The sequence below is a fragment of the Grus americana genome, chromosome 2 (genome assembly GCF_028858705.1).
Source record: "Grus americana isolate bGruAme1 chromosome 2, bGruAme1.mat, whole genome shotgun sequence".
NCBI classification, from domain to species: domain Eukaryota; kingdom Metazoa; phylum Chordata; class Aves; order Gruiformes; family Gruidae; genus Grus; species Grus americana.
Genome location: NC_072853.1, coordinates 88630869 through 88645591, shown reverse-complemented (window position 1 = coordinate 88645591; position 14723 = coordinate 88630869). Strand labels below are relative to the sequence as shown.

At 37.2% G+C, this 14723-nt stretch overlaps 1 long non-coding RNA gene across 2 annotated transcripts in view; it reads right to left on the bottom strand.

Moving 5' to 3' along the window:
- The window catches only part of LOC129203568 (uncharacterized), a 55186-nt gene extending 40811 nt beyond the window's left edge, over nucleotides 1–14375 (bottom strand). Inside the window, exons 1-3 of one of the 2 annotated variants that reach the window (XR_008576077.1) lie at nucleotides 14307–14375; nucleotides 10894–10939; nucleotides 5168–5296 (exon numbers count right to left, since the gene is read on the bottom strand). This is a non-coding gene — a long non-coding RNA (uncharacterized LOC129203568). Of the gene's footprint in view, nucleotides 1–5167; nucleotides 5297–10893; nucleotides 10940–14306 lie in introns of those variants that run through there. The other variant, XR_008576078.1, reaches the window with a different exon arrangement.
- Nucleotides 14376–14723: the final 348 nt, after the last annotated feature.

The window sequence follows — 14723 nt, the reverse complement described above, 5'->3', positions numbered from 1 at the left end:
TCACTTGTTTTGTATATGCTATTATTGTTGTTGTTAATTCTTATATTCCTGTCCTATTAAACTGCCTTTATCTCAACCCACGAGTTTTACTTTTTTTTTTTTTCTTGATTCTCTCCCCCATCCCACTGTGTGGGGGGAAGTGAGCAAACGCCTGTATGGTGTTTAGCTGCCTTCTAGGTTAAACCACAACAGCCACATAAAAGCATACTTATGTCATAGAATCAGTGAATCATAGAATACCAGGTTGGAAGGGACCTCAAGGATCATCTGGTCCACTCTTCTTGGCAAAAGCACAGTCTACACAAGATGACCCAGCACCCAGTCGAGCTGAATCTTAAAAATGTCCAATGTCGGGGAATCCACCACTTCCCTGGGGAGATTATTCCAAGGGTCGATTGTTCTCATTGTGAAAATTTTTCCTCTTGTGTCCAATTGGAATCTCCCCATGAAGTAACTTGTACCCGTTACCCCTAATCTTTCCTGTGTGACTCCTTGTAAAAAGGGAGTCTCCATCTTCTTTGTAGCCACCCTTTAAGTACCTGAACATGGTGATGAGGGCACCCCTAAGCTTTCTTTTCTCAAGGCTGAAACAAACCCAGTTTGCTCAGCCTTTCCTCATACGGCAGGCTTCCCAGTCCTTTGACCATCCTGGTGGCCCTCCTCTGGACCTCTCCAGCCGGTCCACATCTTTTTTGCATAGCGGGTACAAAAACTGAACACAGTATTTCAGGTGTGGCCTCACAAGCACTCAATTCCTGTGAGCAAATGCACATACTGACTTCAGTCTTGGGAAAGATAGATGTGGCAAAAAGCAAAACAGACCAGAATGTGTCAGGGCTATTTTGGGTTGTATACAAGATTACAGTGAGTTCCTGGATGGAGCTTCTGCATATTGCAGGAAATAATACTTTAATATAAAAAGTCATAGTGTCACAAGCATGGATAAATGTATCTAATATATGGATAAGAAATATAGACCTTACAATATCTAAGAAAAGATGTCTAACAAAACCAGGAAATTTGTTCTAGTAGATTTTTTGTTGGCAAGCCACCATTATTTATATTTTCTCAGGCTATATTCTGTGATTGTATCCATACCTTAACATTTGACTCTACTTGTTCTTGCAGAAGAAAATCCTTTCACTTAGGTGTGAGCATGACCACATTAGCTTTACGGAGCATAACTGTTGCAATATTTTTTCTGACACTGAATGTTGAATGGGATACTTAGTGCACTGCGGAAATGCTGCAATGCTTGAGACTATGTTACCCTTAGACATTACCAAAGGAATTAGGTAATATGTGTAATTAATTTTCAGCTTCTTAAACAAATGCCCTAGTTCATCAGAAAAGACATGTAAGCTTTGCACCTTGATTTGTGCTATGTTGCTTAGAGATATTGTAAAATGTGTCAGGAAAGAAAAGTCCTTGAATTTCTTCTGCTTCAGTTACAAGTCTATTAATAGAATGGGCAGAGAATTGTAATGCTTCATTGCTTTTGGCTGATGGAGGGGAATACAAGGACCTTCCTACTTTCATAGTGGCTTTGAAATAGTATTACCAGCAACAAGGCATCAGAGGAGTTCAGCACTGTAAAGTAAAAATATTTAAAAAAAATAGAAAAATGCAATTTTCTCCTTACTTTTACTCTATCATCAGGACACTCAGATAACTGGCTCTGTCCTTTCCCTCCTCGTCTTCTGCAGCTTTAAATAAATGGGGTCATAAATATATATTAATAAACATAAAATTTAATAGTAAAAGCTTTCTGGTAATCATCTGATTAAAGTGGACACTGCATGACCCTGTAGAATAATCATGATCAGTTACTAGCCTAGTGGCTAGGAATAAACAGTTGATTATATGATTACAGAAAGCTTCAAAAATTTCATAGCCGCTGAATCCCCAGTCTATCTGAAATATTTGGCCTGACCTTGTGTGAGATATTATACAGTGCCATTCCTGTGGGCTGCTAAAGTCCTGCGGTTTTCCATTAAGCTAAATGAGAAAGTCTTGACCATCACAATTCGCACCATTGGGTCCATTATCTTTTGCCCTACAGGTGATTTGCTACGTGCTTTATTACAGAAGACAGAATAGTTGAGAGGGTATTGTCCTGCGGATAGCAATGTCAAAGCTTATCCGTTTACGGGTACAATGATACTTTTGAAGATATACATTAGGGAGTGTTGTATGATTCCCATTAATTTTGGTAGGAATTAGATAATTTAATATTAAAAAAAATACTCTGAAAAGGAAGTAGAATGATTTTATTGATGAAACAGAGCATAAAAATGCATACAGACATCTTTAGATGCTTTAACACAATGTCTTTGACCCTAAAAGAAGAAAGCAGGTCTGGTGTAGCTAGTCACATAGCTAAAATACACTGTCGTGCTGGCAGACTAAAATGTTCATGCAAGTGTAGCCAATATATTGAAATGGCTGCAACTGTACAGAATTCCTCAGAGCAGATCTAAACAGCATTTCAACTGGCATACTTACTTCTTTTCTTCTGACAGATACTAAGCATCTCAGTATTCACCGATGAACTGTTGCCCTGTGAAAAATGTATACATGTGACTAGCCTCACGTAGCTCTCTTTGACTTAATTCTGTGCATTTGTGTAGCAAGGCAGGGCTGAGACCAGGCAAGGTGAGGAATGTCTGTTAGTCAATCTCCGCAATAGCCAGCAGGGGAAGCTGCTGCATTGGTTTTCAGTGAGACTCACAAGTATAACTGCTGGTTATTTTAAAATCCACCGATGAAAAGGTGGAGTTATCTTAAAATGAGACACAGAATATGTATGTTTGCATGAAGGAGTTTTTGTCAGACTACGCTTGGGATGACTAAACGACTCACAAGTGAGAGAGCAGGGACTGAGTGGTGCACGATGGAACAAACAGGTGCTACTTAGTGTCTAAATTTAGTATGTCCTATATATTAACTTTGATTACTAAATACAAGAGCTTCAAAAGCTGGCTGAATATAGATTCAGTGATTTAAGCAATTATTAGATGACTGTAGTCCTTGCTCCATGTGCATAAGAAAAGTGTTTCTGTACAAAAGATGCTGGACTGTAACAAGCCCGGGTTCTGTTCTTAGTCTCATCACAATTATCAGAATGTCATCTGAGTTCCATTCAAAATCTTTTTCTTAAGGACATGCTTATAGACTTCACAGAATTTGGCTTTTAATCCGTCGGATGTTCAGTCTTTCATCTTTAAACATCACCAAGGTACTTTGTCCTTCCTATCTTTTCCTCATATTAAAAACCAGGTCTGTTTCAATGGCCAAAAAACTATAGTCCTCCATATGGCCTGTAATAAAAATAAAGTTTTAGCACATACTTTTACTTTATCCTTAAAACATTATTGGGACCTCATGAGACTTCCAAGTTACAGGGACAAACAACATGAAATTGATTATTAAAGAGAGCTGGAGACCAAGAAATGTTTGCCAAATTTGTCAGCTGAATTTTAACTAACTGTGTGCATGATCCTAAAACCAATACTTTAACTATTAGTACATCTTTTTCTTCTTAGTTTCTATCAGGACAGGATTTGTATGAGTGTTATCACACTGGTAAACGGGCAATATTCCCTTCATGCCTTATTAATAATAGATGTGTCAGATAGTGTGGTAGAAAAGAGGCTTTAATTGGGCATATATAGAAGCTCTGCAATTAGGAAGGCCATTGTCAGCTCTTGTATGAACCTTGCCTTAAGGTTATATTAATGAACCATGAAGAAAGTTTTCTCATGAAATCTAATACTCTTGTTTTTGTCCTAACTAATTATATAGTCCTAATTCTAATTTAATTCTAATTCTAACCTTTCCATTGGCATAAAAGTCTCTCAGTAGGAACCTGCAAGATTGCTAGACATCTGAATGAAAATTATTACTTCATCTGTAGGAAATTTACTAGTTTAGGATCGACTCTTTCCTGTCTTTAGTTTCAATCAAATTGACTTTGTTCTCCAAATGGAAGTCTGTTTTGAAGGTGCTTATAGATGTATGGTGGAGATTTAATTGTGCTTTTGGGATTTTATTGGGATTTAATGCATTTGTATAGAAAATAACAAAAATACTGTGTACTCAGAGGTTATGATGCTCATGACCATACATGGCATACCACAGATGTGGTGCTTAGGGGTATGGTTTAGTGGTGGACTTGGCAGTGTTAGGTTTATGGTTGGACTTGATGATCTTAAAGGTCTTTTCCAACCTAAATGATTCTATGATTCTATGTTTTGATTACAGCCCATAAGCACCTTGAATGGAGGAAAGATTTTTAACAGTTTATGTCTCTTGAAATTTAGTAAGTAGTAGCACAAAAGAATGAAACCTGCCATACAAATATTGATAAATTCAGGGTGTGAAAACAGAGGGGACAACGTCTTAAAGTATGTATGCATCCACAAGATAGCAGAGTTCCCAGCTCCAAGCTGTGCTGTGAACTTCTCAGAATTTTTCTTCCAGTCAATTTTGGTTTTGACAGTAGTGTTATAGATTTGTAGAACCTAATCTATTTTATACAAAATATCAGAGAAGTATAGTAATTCATTCTTTCTGTTCTTAGGAGTCTCTGAACATAGCAGTATGACTAGCAAACATATTAGCATTAGCCAAATGATGTTTATAAACAATCCTGTCACTAATTCCCTACAAATATTCCTATTTCCCCATTCTACAACAAAACCTGGCATTCCTTTTCTATTATAAAACTTCTGTTATAAAACTTCTAGCTTCCAGTCCCTTCCAGTATTCATCGACTTTCTATCACCTTTCTAATGAACTATCTGTCCAACACTTCCAACAGCCATATGGATGTGCCAGCTCACTATCTTGGATGGTTTCAGAAAAACAACCAGACCTAATGCTTTTAATTCACTTCTTTTTTTAACTTCCATGTTATACTACATTTTATTTATAACTATAGTTTGCACTCCAAAGCCAACTACTTATATCTATCTCATATTGCTTACAGGAATATATTAGCCTTTCTTATTTTATCCCAGCATTCATCTGTTTCCTCCATGTGCTTCTTGCTACATCTTGTATAACACACTAAAATTGAAATATCTCCAGCATATAAATAATTCTTAGCCTTTTAATTTATTTTTTTTACATTTTACTTTTTTTTTTCAAAGTAGTTGAACCCACTGCCTGTTTTAGAGGAATACTGAAGGTGGTTTCCAAAGCATCATGTATGTAGTCAACTTAGGTTAAATATGCATCCTTTCTTCACATTCTTCAGCAGTTCTCTTCCTGCCTTCTGACTCTTTCTTCTTTACTAGAAGAAATTTTTAAACTCCTTTTAAATAAATGGTGAACGGTTCCATTTACAGAGCAAATGTTTAGCCAAAGGCTGAAAGCTTTAAGCAATAAGAAGTTTTCCTTTGGAGTAAGAAGACCAAATGTCTCACAGGGAGGAAAAAAAATGTTTAATTTCAGAAAAGATAGTGCTCAAAGGAACTTGAATCTTTCTGTTAAGTTTGAGTATTTCATACCTATAGATTTCTTTAAAGAGCCTCAAATTCTTACTATTTGACTAACATAACTGATCCCAGCTATGCCTCTGGAATTGGTTCCTATAGACTTGATTTGCATTAATCACATGACTAGAAGCAGGACTGCACCCAGAGTCAGTAAATACCAGATGGTAAAATAGCCAAATACGTTTGTAAACAGCTCCCTAGGCTAAATCTCTGCATCAACAGCTGGAAGAAGGTATTCAATATGGTTAGTGTCTTTTTCTGTGTGGATGCCAACTGTTACCGGACATTTGCTGTGTTTACTGAACACTGGGAAGAACCTTGATGCATATGAGGCTCTCTATATATTTTTTAGCTTTCATACTTGGCAGATGTTGGATGAAAACAATTAGGCAAAAAGCAAGTAGATTAAAAATTTCTTTGATAAATTATAATATAATTTAAATAAGAAAATTTACATTAGACATCTTCTCAGAATAATTATGAAACAATTACCTAATAATGAAGCTTCCGAGCTTTTTCAAACAGATGGTCAGAAGCTGAAATATATTGGATCATAGATAATCAGCAAATTTAATATGCAGGATAAATGCAGCAATCTATCATCCTGCTATAACCTACAGTACTATAACGTACTTGTTGTAACTCCAATATCAGATAAACATTCCAGGGTCTCTAATCTAATATAGGCGTGATACAGAGGTTCGGAGACAACATTTCAGAAAGTTGTCTAAACTTATAGCTTTACAGCAGCTACGTTTTTGGCTTACCACACACTTAGATATGTCACCCTAAAAGCAGTCTTAAGACAAATTCAGGACTCATGTTTCACATTCCAAGTACTTGGAATTTCATATCCAAATTACTTGCTGTAAGTTGTCATTCTAGACATTTCTTCTTGTTTATGTTAATTTTATATTAACTTTTTTTAAAAGTACTAAATAAAAAGTAGGATTATGTATTATGTATTGGTCAAATAAAATATATAATGTCATGTAGGTGTATAACAAAGTCATTTTCAGAGTCAGCTACTGATCACCTCATACAAATTAGGAGTTCTTATGCCTTCACTATGTCTCATGAATGAACAGGACCTTGCAGAAATGTTTATCTAGAATAGTTACAAAAAATAACTACCTATAAATAAGAATATTGAGCCAACTTCTGTTTCATTTTATAGTTCCAGTCTCTACCAAGCTGAAGTTAATGTGGTAACGTGATTCTTTTACCTTCTGTATGTTAGCTTCTTGATTTGATATAGTTTATACTTGTTATGACTAACAAGCAGTTTGAATTTCCATGTCTGATTCTGCACTTCAAAGCTGATAGTAGCAGTGTGTGAGTGAAGACAGGAATACCTCACAACTTAATGAGCAACTGTTCTTACTCTGAATCATGCTAAAAAACATAGAAGGCAGAAACTAATATGAAGAAAGATGAAAAACAGAATTCAAACAAAAGGGCTTTTAAATCAGTATCAGTAGCATTTCTGAGAGAAGGTTAAAAGTATCTTTTTGTTAATTTGATTTTTATCTTTATGTTTTGGCCATTTTAAAATAGATTAGGTTTTCCCAGCTCAGCTATACAGTTTAAGAGTGTCATCCAGTAAACCTGAATAGCTTAGTCAAGTGAGCTGACTTGATGTTGTTGGAAGGTATGCCATATATTTCAATGGCAGATTCTGATGCAGAACTGAAGCAATCACAACTTTTACAGACAAATTTAAAAAACATTTAAAAGCAAACTGAGAAATTCAGTTGAGGTTATAGTTTCAGCAGTAAGCTGTTAAATATTACAAAAGATCCAGTCAAATTACTCTTGTCGTTACTATGAGACGAGCATATATGGTTGTATTATGGGACCTTCATGAGCAATGGGGACTAATTCGACCTGTGAATGAAGTAGAAAGAGTGCATACAGGACAACATAACAGTCTATGTAAATCAAGCCTATGTAAAGATGATCTACCATTTCCTAAAGTTTACTTTCATATAAAACATAGTCAGAAACCTCAGCATGATCCTTGATGCATCTCCTGCATATACCAATAAAACTTCAAGCCTACGCTTGAGGTTCCTTTAAATCAGAAGTCAGAATAATCCATTACTTAGCTGTAAGAGTAGAGTCAACATAGCAGAGTGAACACATAGTAGTGTCTATCTATATTCAGATAATACTGGGGCTTGATCCCTTTGAAAAGGGCAGCAGGGGAAGAAATAAGCAATCTGAAGTGCTGGTTGGCAGTACTAGTGACTAGTATCTTCTGGTTAAGACCTGCACATAGGAAGTATAAACAGATCAGGACTAAAATCCAATGTTCAATCATAGTATGATATAAGATAAAAATCATACTTAATTACATTGTTTTATTATCAATAAAAATATGTTAACAGTTATACAATTGTGATTTATTAATATTTATTCTAATAATGTAATATTTATGTAATATAAAGTTACACACATCAAAATCTGTCATTTACTGATGGGAATGTAACTATTTTATGCCTTGTGCACTGTGCAAGGTGCTGTTCTACTCCAGCTGTACAGTCAGTCACACAGTAAAGCCAAAAGTATAATCTAGTCTTTTAATTTCCATATTTATTAAAAAAGTGACTCTTAGTAAATCCTTGATTTATTTTCTTGGTAAATTACACTCATTTCCTATATGGTATCATAATCACTTCTAGGAGGCATTAAATCATTGTGGGTTTAGGCTTTCTTTATAATATCTTAGGTCTATGAAAAACAGATTTAGAAGTCACACTTCCTAAATGTATTTCTCCATGTATATGTAATGGACAATCAGTGAATAAGATGTTTAATACACAGAATTATAGATGCATTCAGAAAGGAGAAGCCACAGTCAAAATAATGATAGGGGTGTCTTAAATAGAACATAGGTGGGCTTTAAGCGTGTACATCCAAAAAGCCACTTAAAAGTCTCTTTTACTATACCCCTGCAAGTATCCAAAATCTGTAGGCATTTTATTTTCACCTTTTGTATATTCTCTGGAAGCTAGCTTTTTTTGCTTCCTCTGAACTGCCTTGATATAAGCAATGAGATGCCTTTTCTGATGTTGAAATCCAGGAACCAGGTGGAATGAAGCCTAAGTCTCCCGAGAGCACCTAGTGAATGCGTTCAAAGCCTACCTAGCACAAGCTATTCAGATAGGGCTTCCTGAAAATGCCATTAGAGCAACTTTATTTTTTCAAGTGAAGATGGTACATAACTTCTGTAGCAGAAAAATCATGTGGCTCGGAAGGTGAAGGGTCTATCTTGCAGTTTAGTAACTAGGACACCTAGTAGATGAGCCCTGAATTCCTGGGACTATTGTTGCTTTAGCCTGGTAATGTTTTAATAGAAAATGAGCATCTATAGATAGGTGAATATCCCAACCATAATGATACAGAATTTTTTTTCTCTATATGTTTCTGATAGCATGAAAATTGCCTTTCTTAATACTGGCCTAGAAAAGAAAACAATTAATAACATGCTTCTGTTGTGTCAGCTTCATGAGCTTCCTTTCACCTTTTCAGAAAGCAAAGATGTATATAGAGTGCTGCTTTTCCGTGTAAATCCTCAGGCACGGAATTGTATATTCTTAATTTTGAGATGGTGTGTCACTGCTTTTGTATAAGAGCGCTGCCATCTATACAGCTGCAAGACTGTTTCATGTTACTCCCTCACTTGACTAATTCAGTCGAGAAATACAGTCCAGCTTTTCCATACCCTTTCCGACAGTTTTAAACATGCTGGAAAGGCACTACTGAAGGACCTCCATTGTGTGTTCTGATGAATGTCACCACTTCAGGCTAATCTGAGCTTTGGAGCTCTTCTTTTCTCGCTTGACGCCTCGCGAGGCAGCCAGCTTTTGGCACAGCACTCTCTGCAGCCCACAACCTTGCAGCACCCCTGACAGCTCTTTCTAAGCGTCCAGCACTGCACCCCCTCCAGCTGCCAGTCACTTCTCTCTGTAATATGTCAGTACGGAGAAATCCCAAGCACAGGTTAGCAATGATCAGTTCTGAGCCTGATCACTTTCTTCACAGTCAGAAATCCATTTGCTTCACGTAGGCATCTTGGGCAGAGACCGGAGCCACGCTGGGGCAAAGTCTTTCTACTGATCATGTAAAATATTCAGCAGTTGTCCTCTTACAGCCATGTGTCAAGGACAAATCCTGATTGCAACCAGTCTGTCACAGTTGGGTAGGATCCAGATTAACATTTCTGTGCATTTTCATCCTCGAGGTGGGAGGTCTTATGAGTTTGAAGACAGCACAGGCAGAAGGAGACACAGATGAGAGGATTTCAGGAGAGGAAATGTCGCGCCCTTGCCCCCGCTGTGGCACACAAGCACACCCAGAGGTGCTGCAGTGTGCACAGAGCAGCAGCCCATGGAGCCAACAGTGAAGCAACGACCTCGCAGGAGCAGGGAGAGACAGAGGAACGAGCCGAGGAACAGTCACACACGTGCCTCACAAAAGTATGGGAGTGCCCTGCCCATTCCAGGGTGCTGGTGCCCACACCGAGGCCTACACTCCTGTAGGCCCCTTGCAGCAGGGGTTCCCCTGATCCCTCCTCACCCTGTGCCCCCAGCCCTGATACCACCACTGGCTCCCCATTGCCCCATATTAACAACTCTTGACTCATTCTCCTTGTGGTAGCAGAGAAATGCCCTAGTTCCATGTACCACCTTCAGTCCACATTCCCAGCACCCAGAGAACAGGACCAGGTGACTTCCTGGTAGGGGTTCAGTGGTGGGTGAGCACCACCAGCACCAGCAACATGCTAGGAGTCCTTCTGTCTTGGGAGTAAGTTCTGCCCAAAGGGATGGGCATGCTCAGGAAGGGTTGAAGTGGCTTCAGTTAGAGAAATGTTCAATAAAAATGGTACACTGGCCAAGAAGTTTTTACATAAACAGAGACATCCTCAGCTGAGGTCACCTAGCCTAGCTCCTACATGGTCAATGGAAAGAGATATCCTGGCTTGCGTCAAATACAGATGATTGGATCCTGCTTCACAACACCATGTACAATGGAAATAATCTCACCTTGTGGGGAAATGTTAGAAAGGAACCTTACAAGGCCAGTATAGGTTACATTTGAACAGGGACCTGAGGAGATACAGTGTTTAGTTAATATCAGCTTATCTAAACTAAATCCAACTTCTTGATGGTCCTACCCATCACTGGATTTCTAAGCAGTGGCAGCACTGAAATTCTTTTGAGTGCTGAGAGTCTGTGGTTGACAATGCAGAGGCGTTGGAATCCTACGAGTGAGCGTCACAATTGCTCATATCCTTGAGCAGTAAAGTGTCATTCCTGTACTGATTTATATGTATTCTGCTGGGGCATTGTGATGAAGGTGAAAAGATGCAGGGGTAAAACATACTAACCTGGAGTTTCCAATTTCCAAATGTCGTTGCACTGGTATGTTCAAATCTATCAAGTAACAAAATGAGAGCTGTACAGATTAATTACTAAATGGCAGCAGTGGCAAAAAATTGTGTTGCTCGTTTGTTTCTCACATAGGTTATGGCCAGTTGTTCAGAGGCTTGCCATGGCCTCAGTGTTTTCACTCCTCTTCCCTGTACATCATTACTTCCGTAAGAATGATGAATATAGTACAGGTGATTTAATGCTGTTACTTACTCCTTAACTAAGGTGAAAAAAAAATATTTACATAGATAATGAAATTCAATTATTCAATTAAATCTAACTGTAGCAGCAGAGGCAAATGAATTGAGTGGCAGGAACTGCTGCTGCGTGAGAGGAAATCTGGAGGAAAGGGGATGAGCAAGATGGGTTGAGCACTGCAGAAGCAAGCTTGGTGCACCTATTGTAGGCAGGGTTTGAGAAGAGGAGGGGAGAGAGATGTCTGTATGTAGCAAAGGTTGACAGTTTGTATGAACTGGCAGAATAGTATCTGAGGAATGTCAATGAAACTACAGCATTTAAATTACATATTCAGAATAAATTACATATTCAGGTACATACTCATTTGTGCATGGAAGAGCAAGTGTTAAGTGTTCAATTAATACCGGAGGAGGTATTAATGTTACTCACTGCAAGGCATGTGGAAACAGGCCTTTTGTTGCAGAAGCCGTAGCTTCTCCAAATCAAGTAGCATTGTGAAACTAACGTAAAATGTAAACCACCTTCCTCTGTATGTGTATGGAGAGATAAAGTATATGTAGGTGCATGCAACTGTGCTTTACCTGGTACTCTAAAAAGTCTAAGACACATATTCTCATTATTTAAGTGTTCTGTTTTTTTTTAAACAACAGTTCTAAATTTTGTACTGAACTTTTTTTGTATTGAAATATTCTGGTTCATGATAGTTTAAATACTTCGCATTGGCTTTTGTACTATGCTGCCGAAAACATGTTTATGTAGCTCAAAGATCAAGTCAGTACTTTAATAAATGCCTATTTCATATTAATGAATATATGATATTTAATACAAATATGTCAGAATAAAAAAATTAGATACTTTAAAAAAAATATTCTTTTTACCCCTTAGTTCCACAAAACTTTTCAGTAACTGTGGAAATCACATTATTTCCACAAAATAGTATCTTGCAGACATTTCTTTGTCTGCTCTTACAACTTCTGATCCCTCATTGTTCAAGAATAAATAGTTACTTGTAATTCTTTTTCATAATATGCAATATGAAATTGTGCACAAGTCTTAAACTGCTTATAAGAATGATCTCAAGAATCAGCATTCATTAATAAATACTCCTTCATGATGTACCATATATTGACATTGAATACAGAAAAATCAAAAGGTTCTTTTTTTCTCTCAGTCAAAATTCTTCTGTAAACTGCTGTAGATACTAATATCCTTCTCTGCATCCTTAAATAACTGTGACTATAAAATCCATAGCCTAGTCCTCTAGGTAATTTGCAGAAGATAGTAAAGGGCACTTCAACAGCAGCCATATGTCAAATCCTAGGACTTAGGAAATCTCTTCCCGATGTTTTTTAATAAAAAAGGATGCATTCAGGTGTTTATTTTGTTTAATATAAAGCTTTAAAAACAGTGATACTGAAATCTTAAAGTTTCTATTAGATTATTTAAATGAATCCCATTAAGTTCAAGAGTAGATTTGAAGACACATCAAAAGTACAGTTAAAAAACTAAAAAATACCCCCTTAAAAATGGAATTCATTCCACTGCTTCACAACATCATTTTATTTCATTTTTTTGTGTTTTGTCCTTTTTATGGACCTGTGCTTGAAGTAAGCAGGAACCATAATTAGCTAATTAAGATTCTAAGGCTCAAATATTATTGACCTTTTCTTTTTTGCAGTATTGGTCGGCAAGCATAAAAAAGTTGTCTTCTCCTCATCTACTTGGGGCTCTCCAGGGCGTGACTTCTAATTGCATTCTCAGAAATCATCACCCCTAGTAATTTGGATATAGGGCACATACCATTATTTCCTCCTTGCATGGCATCTGCTGAGCTGGCAAGCAGAAAGACACAGAACTGGGGAGGCTTGTGAATGAATACTAATTGCATAGGGACAGATCTTTTTACTTACTCTCTCTAGTGGTGTACGCAGGGGAGGAAAACTGCATTTAGTATTCCTGATATTTTGAGAGGCACACAACCTTTCCTTAAACAAAGCAACCACCTCCCACCCTGTTAAAAAAACCTTCAAACTATACATCAAAAACAAAGTAGAGACACAGGTGGATGTTTTTCTCTTTTACAGACCACCTTTGAAGAATCACTTTCATTCTACTTCATTTGCATTTTTTTATAAAATAGTATAAAAATCAAATGTTATATTACTGATGAAAGCTCAATAGCATGCAGCTCAGACTGCTATTCAGGCACTGCATTACCTCTAAGGCAAGCAGGCTGTTCTTACTTAAAAGATTATCTAACTTATTGCAGAATCACCTGTAAATGTGTAGTAAACCCATGGAGCTTCAATCATTTTCTTATCTGTTCTATTGCCCGCAGGAGAGTCATTACTGCAGTATTTACAGCTGTCACAATAGTTAATATGATCTAGGCTTAGCTACTTGTTTACACATTGATGTGATGTGACAGTTTAATAATAACCATCATAATCATGGGTATATAAGACCAGTAATATTTTTTTACCCTATGGAGATGCTGTTTTCATCTTCTGCTAAAGGCGTTGTATCCAGTCCTTTAAATTATTGCACTTCACTGGAGGCATTATAGGATATTTTTAGCTTTGTCAGTAACTTAAAAACACACTGCTTTGTCTGTTTCCCCAAAGAGGAAAAAAAAAAATGGCATTTTTTTTTTTCAGGTGAAATGGGGTATTCAATGGTAAAAAGTAAAGATGAAAGTTATCCCAAAAGGTGAAAACCAAATAAGATCAGCTGTAAAGGTATTAAATCTTAGAACAAGAAAGAAAAAATTGATGATGCAAGGATTTACTGTGACAAAAAAGCAGAACAGTTTCCAGCATATTCAAATGCACTCATTTACTGCTACATTTACTTAGCATTCTGTCTGTTTTCTGTCAGGTTCAGATTAAATGGATGATTTTAAGCTGCAGTCTGAAAGGAAGACACTTTGGTGGCCAAAGGACAAGGTTCCTGTGGGTACAGATTTGGATATTTTGTGTGACTTATCCCAAATCTCCTCACCCCACCTGCCTTTTAATCGCATAAAACACTCAAGAGATGAGAAAATGTTAGATAGTCAGACAGTCCTTCATTTCTCTTTCATAGCACGGTGAAGCGAGAAACTCTCAAATGGTAACAGAGCAGAGCATTGCATTTGTTAAGCTCTTAATCTTAGTGTCAACCAAAGACTCACCAGATGAAATGAAGTTTGTCTCTTGCAGTTGTGTGAACATTTGTACTGTAGAAGCTCACTTGAGATACTGCAGTTGGATCTCATGTCTATCCGTGACTAGCACATTAAAAAGCCAGAAATAAAGCCCTTGTGTGGCTACTCAGTGTGAATGAATTGACAAATCCATCCAGGAAAGAATTAAACTGAAGGCTTTAAATGAAAAGGCAATGAATTTATAACAGGATTATACAGCAGCTTGAATCAAGTTTGTACAATGCTGAGCTGAGAATTCAAAGAAAAACAAGAGCAGGCACAAAGTATTGGCATTTATAATTGGCTAACGAGACTTCAGCAACACAGGAATTTTGCAGCAGCAGCAGATTCTCACGTAGTTAGAAAGACTGAAGAGGATTTTAGTTCCTGTGCTTCACCGGTTAG